Below are 9,853 nucleotides of genomic sequence, written 5' to 3'. Positions count from 1 at the left end.
TAAGAATTCCTACAAATCTCTTCCACGTCGCAAGTGACCGAAATTCTAATAGTCCTGCAAATCCGTTTTTGGTTATCCTTCCTCTTCCTCTAAGCGAACACGAGAGCGAACACATTTCATCGCTTGCAAATTCACATTAACAACGTAATTTGTTCATGCGAACAGAACGGTAGGGGTGTTCGATTGCGCAGAGGAAGCATATTTGCCAGATTTGAAAGTGTTCATTTTTTTTAAATTGAGTAACGGAGAGGATAAAATAATTTTTTATCTCACCAAAACAAAATGATTTGCAAAGATAAAATGATTTTTTACCATAATATCCCAAATACCACAGATAATCAACTCTATCCCTTTCTCTGATCAATTCCCTTTTTCTATGTAATATTTTCCCTGCCCCACTCCTATATGTATATATTATATTATACAATAATAATATTTGATAATAATATTATTATTAATATAATAGTAATAATAATATTTAATAATAATAATAAATTAATTTTAATTGCAAAGATAAAACAATAGTCTTATATTTTAACTTTTTTTAAAATATTTATGAAAAAATCTATCCAAATAATTTATAAAATTTATATTTTTCTCTTTTACTATCATTTACATGTCTCTTCTCTATTTTAATTATTTATTAATTTTTTCAATTCTATTATTTAAAATATTTTTTATTAAAAATGTTATTTATAAATATTATTTTATATTAATATTATCATTAAAATAAATTGGTAATCTTCAATATGTATTTATTAAAACATTTTTTTAATAGTCAAATTTTACACAAACTTTTATAAATTTTACTTTTAAATCTATTCTTAATCACCTTCAAATTCATTAAAAAAAATAACACAAAATTTACTTTTAATTCTTCTTAAATCTATCTACTCTTTCTTTTTCAAATCATTTCTCTCAAACACATGTAGTGATGCTGTTATATATATATATATATATATATATATATATATATATATATATATATAAACAAAATGTATTATCTAATTTAACCATTAGAAATATTTTGGTATAGGACAAAAGTATCCTATTAATTAAATAATTAATGAAAATAAAAAATAATTATATAATATCAAAATAAAACCATAAAATTTTGAATACACATTATTATTTCTTTGTCTTTTCAAATAAATCATATTGCATTTTATTTTATTGTTATTAGTACAATTGTTATAATAAATGGTTTCATATTATTAAATATATATTTTATAATTCAAAATATTTATACACAGTTTAACACTTCAACATAATTATTTCAAAATACTATCTATTTAAACATAATTACTAAAATTTTTCATTTTGTTATTACAAAATAAAAATATTAATATATTAACATGAAAAGTAAAATAAAAATAAGAAACACGTCTAATACTAGTTATATGTGAAAAAAACTAGAAGGACGAGTTGTTCTTAAAATGATGTTATAAAGAGAAGAAGTTACAAGCCCACGTATGACATGGAAATGGGCCTGACTTGAAAGAAAAATCACGAATTGTAGAGTGATGCATTTTAGACAAAAATAAAAAGAAGAAGCATAGATATGGGAGAATAATTTTTATGAGTATTTTTTCTGTAAAATTTAAATTAAATGATAAAAATGAATTTAATCTTTTAATCATGCAGAGTTATTTGACTTTAATGCTTACAACCTAAAGAATTGAGGATATAAATTTTTATTTGATGATTTTTATTAAATGTTAACTAATAATAAAAATGTTTTATGGTAAAGAATTGTATTCAAAATATTATATTCCATTCTTACTAATTAAGTTTGATTAAATAAATATATTCCTATTTGTCTCCTTAAAGTGTCTCAGAACAAAAGGCGATTTAAATATATTTTATTGTAACCGAGGAGTGACGTTTAAAAAATACTTGTAACTGAATTAGGATAATGCAAAAGAACTTAGATTGACAATTAATTAAACTTAAATCTCGTCAATAAGTGCACAATTTAATTATACTGTAACTTTAATATTGTTGTGTTACTTTAATCATAAAAGTACAGCTTTAGGGAAAAGAAAAGGCACTGCAAACACTTTACAATGTATTTACTTTTGTCCTCTCATTCCTTCAATAACAAATGCGACAAAATCAATTTTATTTACTCGTCTAGTTAACTACGAGGATCATAATTTCATGGTTAGACATAATAATAATTAGGTGTAATTATATTTGTTCTAATATCCAATAATTTTACAAGTTTAAATATTTCTTTCTCTCAAACTTTTGAGACTTTTTTTTAATGATAAAATTGTAACGGAGTTTCAGATTTTAAAACGAACAATATCTAGAATAGAGTAATTGACTATGATTCTGATGACTTTACTTTACGGACTTGAAATCAAAACATTGACATAGTCTGTGAAAAAGAAAACAGATATCTTTAGCCCTCCATTGGGAGATACACTCTCATTTTTTCTTAAACCTCGATTGAGAATTTAAAAAATCTTGTAATATAATAATATATTAACAAATATTTAAGAACAATACTAATAATGAATAGTTAAATTTAAAAATTTATTTAATATATTAGAAACTTATTTTGAATTATAATATAAATTTTCAAGAATGTAAGATTAGTTATATAAAACATTGGATGAAGTTAAAGGTGGAACAATAATAACGGGGAGTAGTGTATGAAAAGGAAATTGTTTAATTGGAAAAATAAAACATGGGTAAATACATTAATGCAATAATTAAAAGGGAAATATTTCAATAAAAAGGAGAAAGACAAGCAAGTTTGGAAGGATGGTGATATAGTAACTTACACACTTAAGTCAGAGTACATGAAATTTCTGTTGCGAGCACTTCCAAGCTTGCATGAGATTTTACATTTGAGATGTAAAAATAGGACTTGTAGCCACCAATTGCCGTCACCATAGCGTTCCAACCGAAGTTTGCATCAAAGTCGTTGGTGTTGTCGAAGAACACAAATATGAGTCACCGCAAACTAAAAACACAACATAGGCGCACCCATCGCGCCTCACCTTACCAGAATGCTCTGCCACAGATCACAAGTTTCGTAGTCACATAGATCCATGTGTGTTTTGTCAAAACCCCACAAAAATAACCATACACATAATCAGATAGGGTTCAAATTGAAGAGAAAGATGAAAAACAACATCAATAACACATAGGAGGAGGTATAAAAATCACAATGCATCTTCAGAGGATGTTGTTGAGTTTTAAAAATGCAAATGTAAAGAGGAAAAATAAAAATAACATTAGCGAAGTAGAACAAAATTGTCAACAATGTCAATTCAAGGAAGGAATTCAACACTAGTAGCAAAGACAGTTTCAAATTAGATGATTTTCTAATAAGGAGGAAAACCAAAGGAAGGCAATGAAGAGATTAAAGGAATAATTAATTAAAGTCAAAGACTTCAAGAGTTTCCATACAAATATCTAGTTGTGAAAGTAGAAAATAGAATCATCAGTGTAAAAATAGATAAATTGACAAAAAAAAGGGATAACTAGGAGTTCAACAATGGTAAAGCTTTCATCAATGTAGGAAGACTTAGAGGCAAAATATAAAAAGACAAAGCATTAAATTGTTCATAAAAATATTTCATACTAAGAACTCAACTTAGACAATAGTCATTGATAAAGCATTTCAAGTAAATTTGGAGAAAGGTATAAGCACTTTCCAAATGCAATAACAAATAACACCCAATAGGAAGAGCATAGAGAAAAAAGTTACTAGTCTCATGCATAATACAATGGAAAAGCAAAGAATAAATGTATTAGAGGATCATGAAGTGAAAATCACAAGATAAAGACATACAACTTGAAGGCTTATGAAAAATAGATTGTTGCGTATAGGAATGATGTGTTGAAATAGACAAACCTTAGTAATCAATTAAGCTTTTTATGATACCAAAACAATCACTCTATCATACGCATAAGTCTTTAGTTATAAGTGAAGTAGTGTTGAATGATTAAGAGAGAACGTTTAACAAATATAATGAGGATTCAATCTATATGGCTTCAAGATCAAAATATATGATATATTGTAGCTAGCATGCACTTAAATGATTAATATCCATATATCATGTATGTTAACAAAAGCCAGAAGTTTGACAAATGCAAGGGCCAAGTCTTAGCCTTAGACAAGTCAGTGTGTTAGACGAATTCAAAACTTGTGATCACCAAGTTTAAAGCATTAGGCGACCCAAGTCTCTAGATAACCTAGTTAATGCAAAAAGCAAAGTGTTAGATGAATAAAGTGTTAGACGACCCAAGACAACTTAAGTCATTATTAGATGTTCAACTGTTGCTATCATTATTGATTTTGACTTCTCTTCCTCCTCTTTATTATCTTATTTTTCTCTTCTTCTCACTCATCTCCACTTAATATATTAAAAATCTCATCATACTTAGTGAGAAATTTGCTGCCCTTTTTATTAACAAATTTAACGTAGATAAATTTGTTGGTAATAAGAAATATAAATTACTGTCGCTGGTATAAAAAGAGCTTTGAGGTTTGTTATTTTGGACCTTTAACATATACAAAAACACCAACATTATAACAAAAGACGTTGATTGAAGTCAGAAGCAAAAAAAACATTAATTGACGTTAGAAATGACCATCTTTCGACTTTTTCGACATCAATTAACGTTGAAAATGACCATTTTTTGACATCTCTCGTTCTTTGTTTTTTTAATAAATAATTATCTATTTTAACAATTTTACCAAATTTGAAAAGTAGAAAACCAGCAAATGTAGTTCAGTTTTGGCATTTCATAAATCCAGAACTCATTTTCAAATGTGTATGAACTATAAACTATAAAGAAAAGCTATCACAAGTGAATGATGTTATAGTGAATAATGTATATTGACTATTTACTTGTCATTTTTGGTTTTGATAGCTATAGTTATTATTTTTGGTTGAAATTTTTTATTGCCATTATTTGGAACACCTATTTTAGGGAAATAATCCCAGGAGCCTTTACTTTTGTTCGTCTAAAGTTTAAAAAGTATTTGGATAGTCAGTTGTTGTAGATCTTTAAATGACTATAACTTTTGTTGAGTTGGTAGATTTGACATTATTATATATCAATTTCGGGTAGAAAAAAAAATTCAAAGTCGTGGCAACCTGACTGGCAGTTCCTTATCACTACAAGAAAAAATTAAATTACATACCATCAAAATCCGTATATAACACCCAAAATCCGTATATAACACTTGATTACATACGGCTTACATACGGATAAAAATCCGTATATAAAACTATCGTAGCTAAATTATATACGGATTTATCCGTATATAAATTATATACGGATATATCCGTATGTAACTTATATACGGACAAAACCGTATGTAATTTATATACGGATATATCCATATGTAACTTATATACGGATATATCCGTATATAATATCCGTATATAATATATCAAAAAAATAATTTTCTTTTACATACGGATAAATCCGTATGTAACATAAAATAGAGAAAAAAAAATATTTATAAAAAACAGAAAGCTTTAAAATAAACAAAAAAAACTTACAAATATAATATTATATAAGGTTATTGCTATTAGTTTCAACTTTTAACAAATGTAAAGAATTTATAATATATAATTATGCTTAAAACAAATAATTAAAACATAAAAATTTTATTGAAAGACTTTATAAATAGAATTCAAAACAAACCAGCCCTTGTACAATATAGAATTGAATATTAACTAAACTATAATTTACACCTAAAATATAATCAAGCTCTACTCATAAAGAAACTCTGAAACAATTGTTGCTAGCTCTGCAAATGTTGCACAAAAAATTATTGGGTGGAAGACCTTCTTCAAGCTTGATGGAATCTGAAAACAAAGGGAGGGAATAAGAAATGACATAACTATAGTAGACTTGCAAGGGAAGCAGAAAGTAGAGACATCTATATAAAAGATCCATAGACATTTCTGACCTCTTAGATTGAATCCTTTTGGCGGAACATAAACCAACTTGGGAACATATGTCATCAGGTTTCACCTACAGAACAAGATCAAACTCATTTAGGTCCAAAGAGTGAAAATGCAAATCGATAAAATTTCACAAACCAAAAACCATGTTCAATTGGATACCTACCCCTGATACCAAGAGAATCTCCAGATATATCGAAGCACATATAGTTGGACTAGCACATCTCTAATAATGAAATTAGGTACAGATGAAACAACAAAAGAAATATTGAAACACACCATAATGGAACAACATTGGCAACTGAGATCATCCTACAGTTCACAGTAGTAACATTTGTAAGCATAGCTATCTACAAATATATATTGAGTGGAAACTCACAAAAAAGTACTCACCAACTGCTTGACAATAGCGTTGCCAACTTTAATTCCCATAAAAATATTAAATTAAATAAATTCCTACAAAAATATCAAATTAAAATATCAAAGTAATAGGAGCAAGAATTTCTGCTGTGAAAGGAAAAAGAAAGTGAAGACATGAGCTGAGATTGAAGGGTAGTAGAAATGGGAGTGAGAGGTCATGATGAATACTGTGACAAATAAGTTATTAGAGCAATTACAATGGTTGCAAGAACATGGCAATACACCACAAACACCCTTGGGTTCGTTCCTGCTGAGAAAACAAGTATCTGTGAAAGTGGCAACTTTGAATGAAACTTTATTCCAATTGAAAAGTTAACAGCGAGTAGTCTTTAATTAAAAAACAATAATTACAGTCAAACCAATATTGGAAAAAAAGTAATAAAGTCATTTAATTGCAAATGAAATCTATAACTTTTAACATATTAATAACACATTGTTAAAGGAGAAAAGAATTAAAATGTATAATCAAACATTTTATCTAAAAAGAAAGAGAAATGCAACTATTCCATCATGAAATACTTTTATTACTTTTATAAATAATAATACATGATTTTTTTCAAATTTTGGCCCAGAATCCTATTGAAGTTGGAATGGAGACGGTGGTACCTTATATTCACTCCCATTATCTTAATTTTCTTTGTCTATTCATTAAACTTTTAGTAGCATTAGCAAAAAGGATGAACAAGAAAAAAATTAATAAAATACAACTTCATTATTTTTATTTTAATATTGTAGGTTTAATTCATTATTTTTCTAGTTCGTAAAAATAGCATAATTTTTCCTCTTTTTTACAATCATCTTTTTATCAACCTCCAAAAGAAACAAAAGAACATGTGTCAAAATAATTAGGCTAACAATGGCCCATAAAGACAGATAAACAACAAAAGAAAAGTTATTCTCATATTCAAATATCATTATTTACATGAGTTATTCATAATTCTTACCATATCAGGTAATTCTCTAATAGATGAGATTTCCATAAGAAAGCCAATTTTGCAATCAAAAGAGCTAGAAGTAATATCCTGGAAGAAAAGTTAACAGTCAGCTTAAAGTTGATAAGCTTTGGTACTTTAATTTTCAACTAGTTCATGAAGATTTGTGTTACAAGTGATCCCTAACCAATACATGCAGATTTGGCCATGGACATGTATTTTTCCCAATTCATTGTACCTGCTGGTTAGCAACAAGGCCAGGGCACTTTTAGTTACTTTTATTTGATATTCTCCCTGTATATAGCCTGTAATCATATGTCACATTGAAGAAAATTGAACTTGTTTATGCATATCTAAGCATACCCTGCACCTTGGTCGATTATGAAATCACATAAGCAAACCAATTGTCATGTCCATTAGCAGGAATTGAGATCATCAAATCATTAAAATCTCCAAAATTAGGATTCAAAATCTCATAGATACAAATTAACTTATGAATCACTATGGTAAATTTCTTGTCTTATTAGTAAAATACAGCAGGGTACAAAAAAGAGTATGAATACTAGTAATGAAAGGTTACTTTGCCAAATTAGCTTCTAGGATAAAGTTTTCTTTTGTTTCTTCATTAATTTCTCATTCATGAAAAACACAAATCTCTACTTTCTTTCTCATGGAATGCTAACAACAGGTGGGTTTCACTTCCAAGCATGGTATACTTTTACTTGTAACAACAATGGTCAACTCATTAGGAAATAGTTACCAATATAACAGTAAAAACCTGAAGTGCCAATAAATACCACAAATAAGGCTAGCCACTGAACATGTTAACTCCACATAAAACTCCTTACCTGCATATCGTGTTTGCAAATAAGGATGAATCCATCGACTTGGTCAATTGCACAAAGTTAGGCTCCTGAATGCCCACTAATTAATCCATTAAGACCTAAGAACATGTCCAAACCAGGTCAGAGAGAATGATGAACAAAACAACATAACAAAAACCTCGTGAGAAAACAAATATCACCGAAACATACCTTACTACCACTTCGAATGTTTTCAAAATGCAACACCCTCGCCTCAATCGATATCTGGTAACAATGGAACAACGTCTTCCGAACTACACCACATATCGTTACGTGCAATAGGAAGAAAGAAGAAACAAATTAGGGTTTTCGAGTTTTGCAATTTTAGGGATTTATGAATCAAAGAAGAAAGGGATTACTTACTAGATGAAGGAACTTTGTTAGCGTGACCGTGAGTGCAAAAAGAACGAAGCGTGATGGTCATAAAAGAGTATTTTCCTCTGGGACAAGTTTTCCATGATCTAAGGCATTTGCTCGTTGGTGATAGAGGTAGGAGCAAGGGTTGAGGTTCTGGCTGAAGAGCATAGCCATGGAAATGTGAGGAACTTCTAGAACCTTCGAGAGCCTCTACGCTAAGAGGTTCCTCCCAGCTCCAGGCTTCCCTATCATCACCCATTACACTCCACGCTTCGGCTTGCAACCCTGTGTGTCAAGCATGCCGTGTGTCGCACACTCCTCTTCTCGTCATCCTTGTAGTAGCACTATGCAACGGCCGTCGATCCAAACCCTCGGTTAGACCGGAGCACGAGGGCCCTCAACGGCACCGCGATCCCATTCCCTTTCTCGAAACCTCATTAACGAAAAACACGTGACGATGGTTTGTGATCGAAAGGGAAAGAGAAGAGAGGGAAAGCTCAGAGCGAAAGAGATGAGAGAGAAAGCTCAGAGCAAAAGAGATGAGAGGGAAAGCTGGGAATGGCTCGAGAACTTTTCAATTAATTCTCAGGCTATTAGGTTTTCACTTAGGGTTAAATTTTTAATTTTTTATTATTTTTTAACATCCGTACATAATATCCGTATGTAATAGTTTTATTATATACAGATTTAGATCCGTATGTAATAATTGGTATGTAAATGGCCTTTTTCTTGTAGTGTATAGATTTTCAAAATATCACAGTTTTCTATTTTTCATTAATTTATTTTGTTTTTTTTCAAACTTGTCAAAAATATTTCACATACTTAGACTTTGAATTTTGATCTAACATTTTTTGTGGGGGATTCTCATGATTTTTTTGGTGTTTTGAACAAATTTTCAGGTCATTTGGAGTTCTTTTGATATACTTTTGATTTTAGTCTAAGTTTGGATATATATTGTGTATGAACAATAAATAATTTCAAAAATATCAATATCAATAATATTAACAAGTTTAACCAATTTATAATCCATAAAAAACGAAAACACTAACCTCCTTGAAGGTGGGTTTGCCACCGGAAGAAAGTGTTGCTGCTAGTAAGAAAGAAAGAGAATATATTATATTCCAAAGAGTTTCTGTGCATGAAACCAACCGATTAAAGTGAGAAATTTATTGATAAATTTAAGTAATAAATTTTAGTGACGGATTCACTATTGATAAATATTTTTTCAATAATTTAAATTCTAAAAATCGTCATTAAATTTTATTTTACCATTAAATGTTTTTTTGTTAGTAATTAAAAAAATATAGTATTGTTAACCCAATATTGTTTCTAAAATTGATTA

The 9,853-nt window shown here is 28.9% G+C and overlaps 1 long non-coding RNA gene across 22 annotated transcripts; it reads right to left on the bottom strand.

Annotated features, from left to right (window-relative positions):
* Window positions 1-5,623: 5,623 nt before the first annotated feature.
* Window positions 5,624-9,094, bottom strand: LOC148196702 (uncharacterized). 22 transcript variants are annotated; one of them, XR_015780300.1, is made up of 9 exons: window positions 8,518-9,094; window positions 8,326-8,408; window positions 8,140-8,234; window positions 7,304-7,381; window positions 6,557-6,609; window positions 6,333-6,395; window positions 6,106-6,251; window positions 5,945-6,009; window positions 5,624-5,840 (listed from the first exon to the last, which is right to left on the bottom strand). It is a non-coding gene; the product is annotated as an uncharacterized LOC148196702 (long non-coding RNA). The 22 variants fall into 22 exon arrangements; XR_015780305.1 differs by having other exon boundaries at window positions 6,557-6,625; window positions 7,304-8,234; XR_015780308.1 differs by having other exon boundaries at window positions 6,333-6,625; window positions 7,479-8,234.
* Between the last annotated feature and the right edge of the window lie 759 nt (window positions 9,095-9,853).

This window comes from Vigna umbellata, chromosome 6 (assembly GCF_029865625.1).
Source record: "Vigna umbellata cultivar VRB3 chromosome 6, Vumbellata_1.0, whole genome shotgun sequence".
Classification (NCBI taxonomy): domain Eukaryota; kingdom Viridiplantae; phylum Streptophyta; class Magnoliopsida; order Fabales; family Fabaceae; genus Vigna; species Vigna umbellata.
The sequence above is the reverse complement of the archived record's forward strand: the minus strand, read 5'-3'. Positions and strand labels throughout refer to the sequence as shown.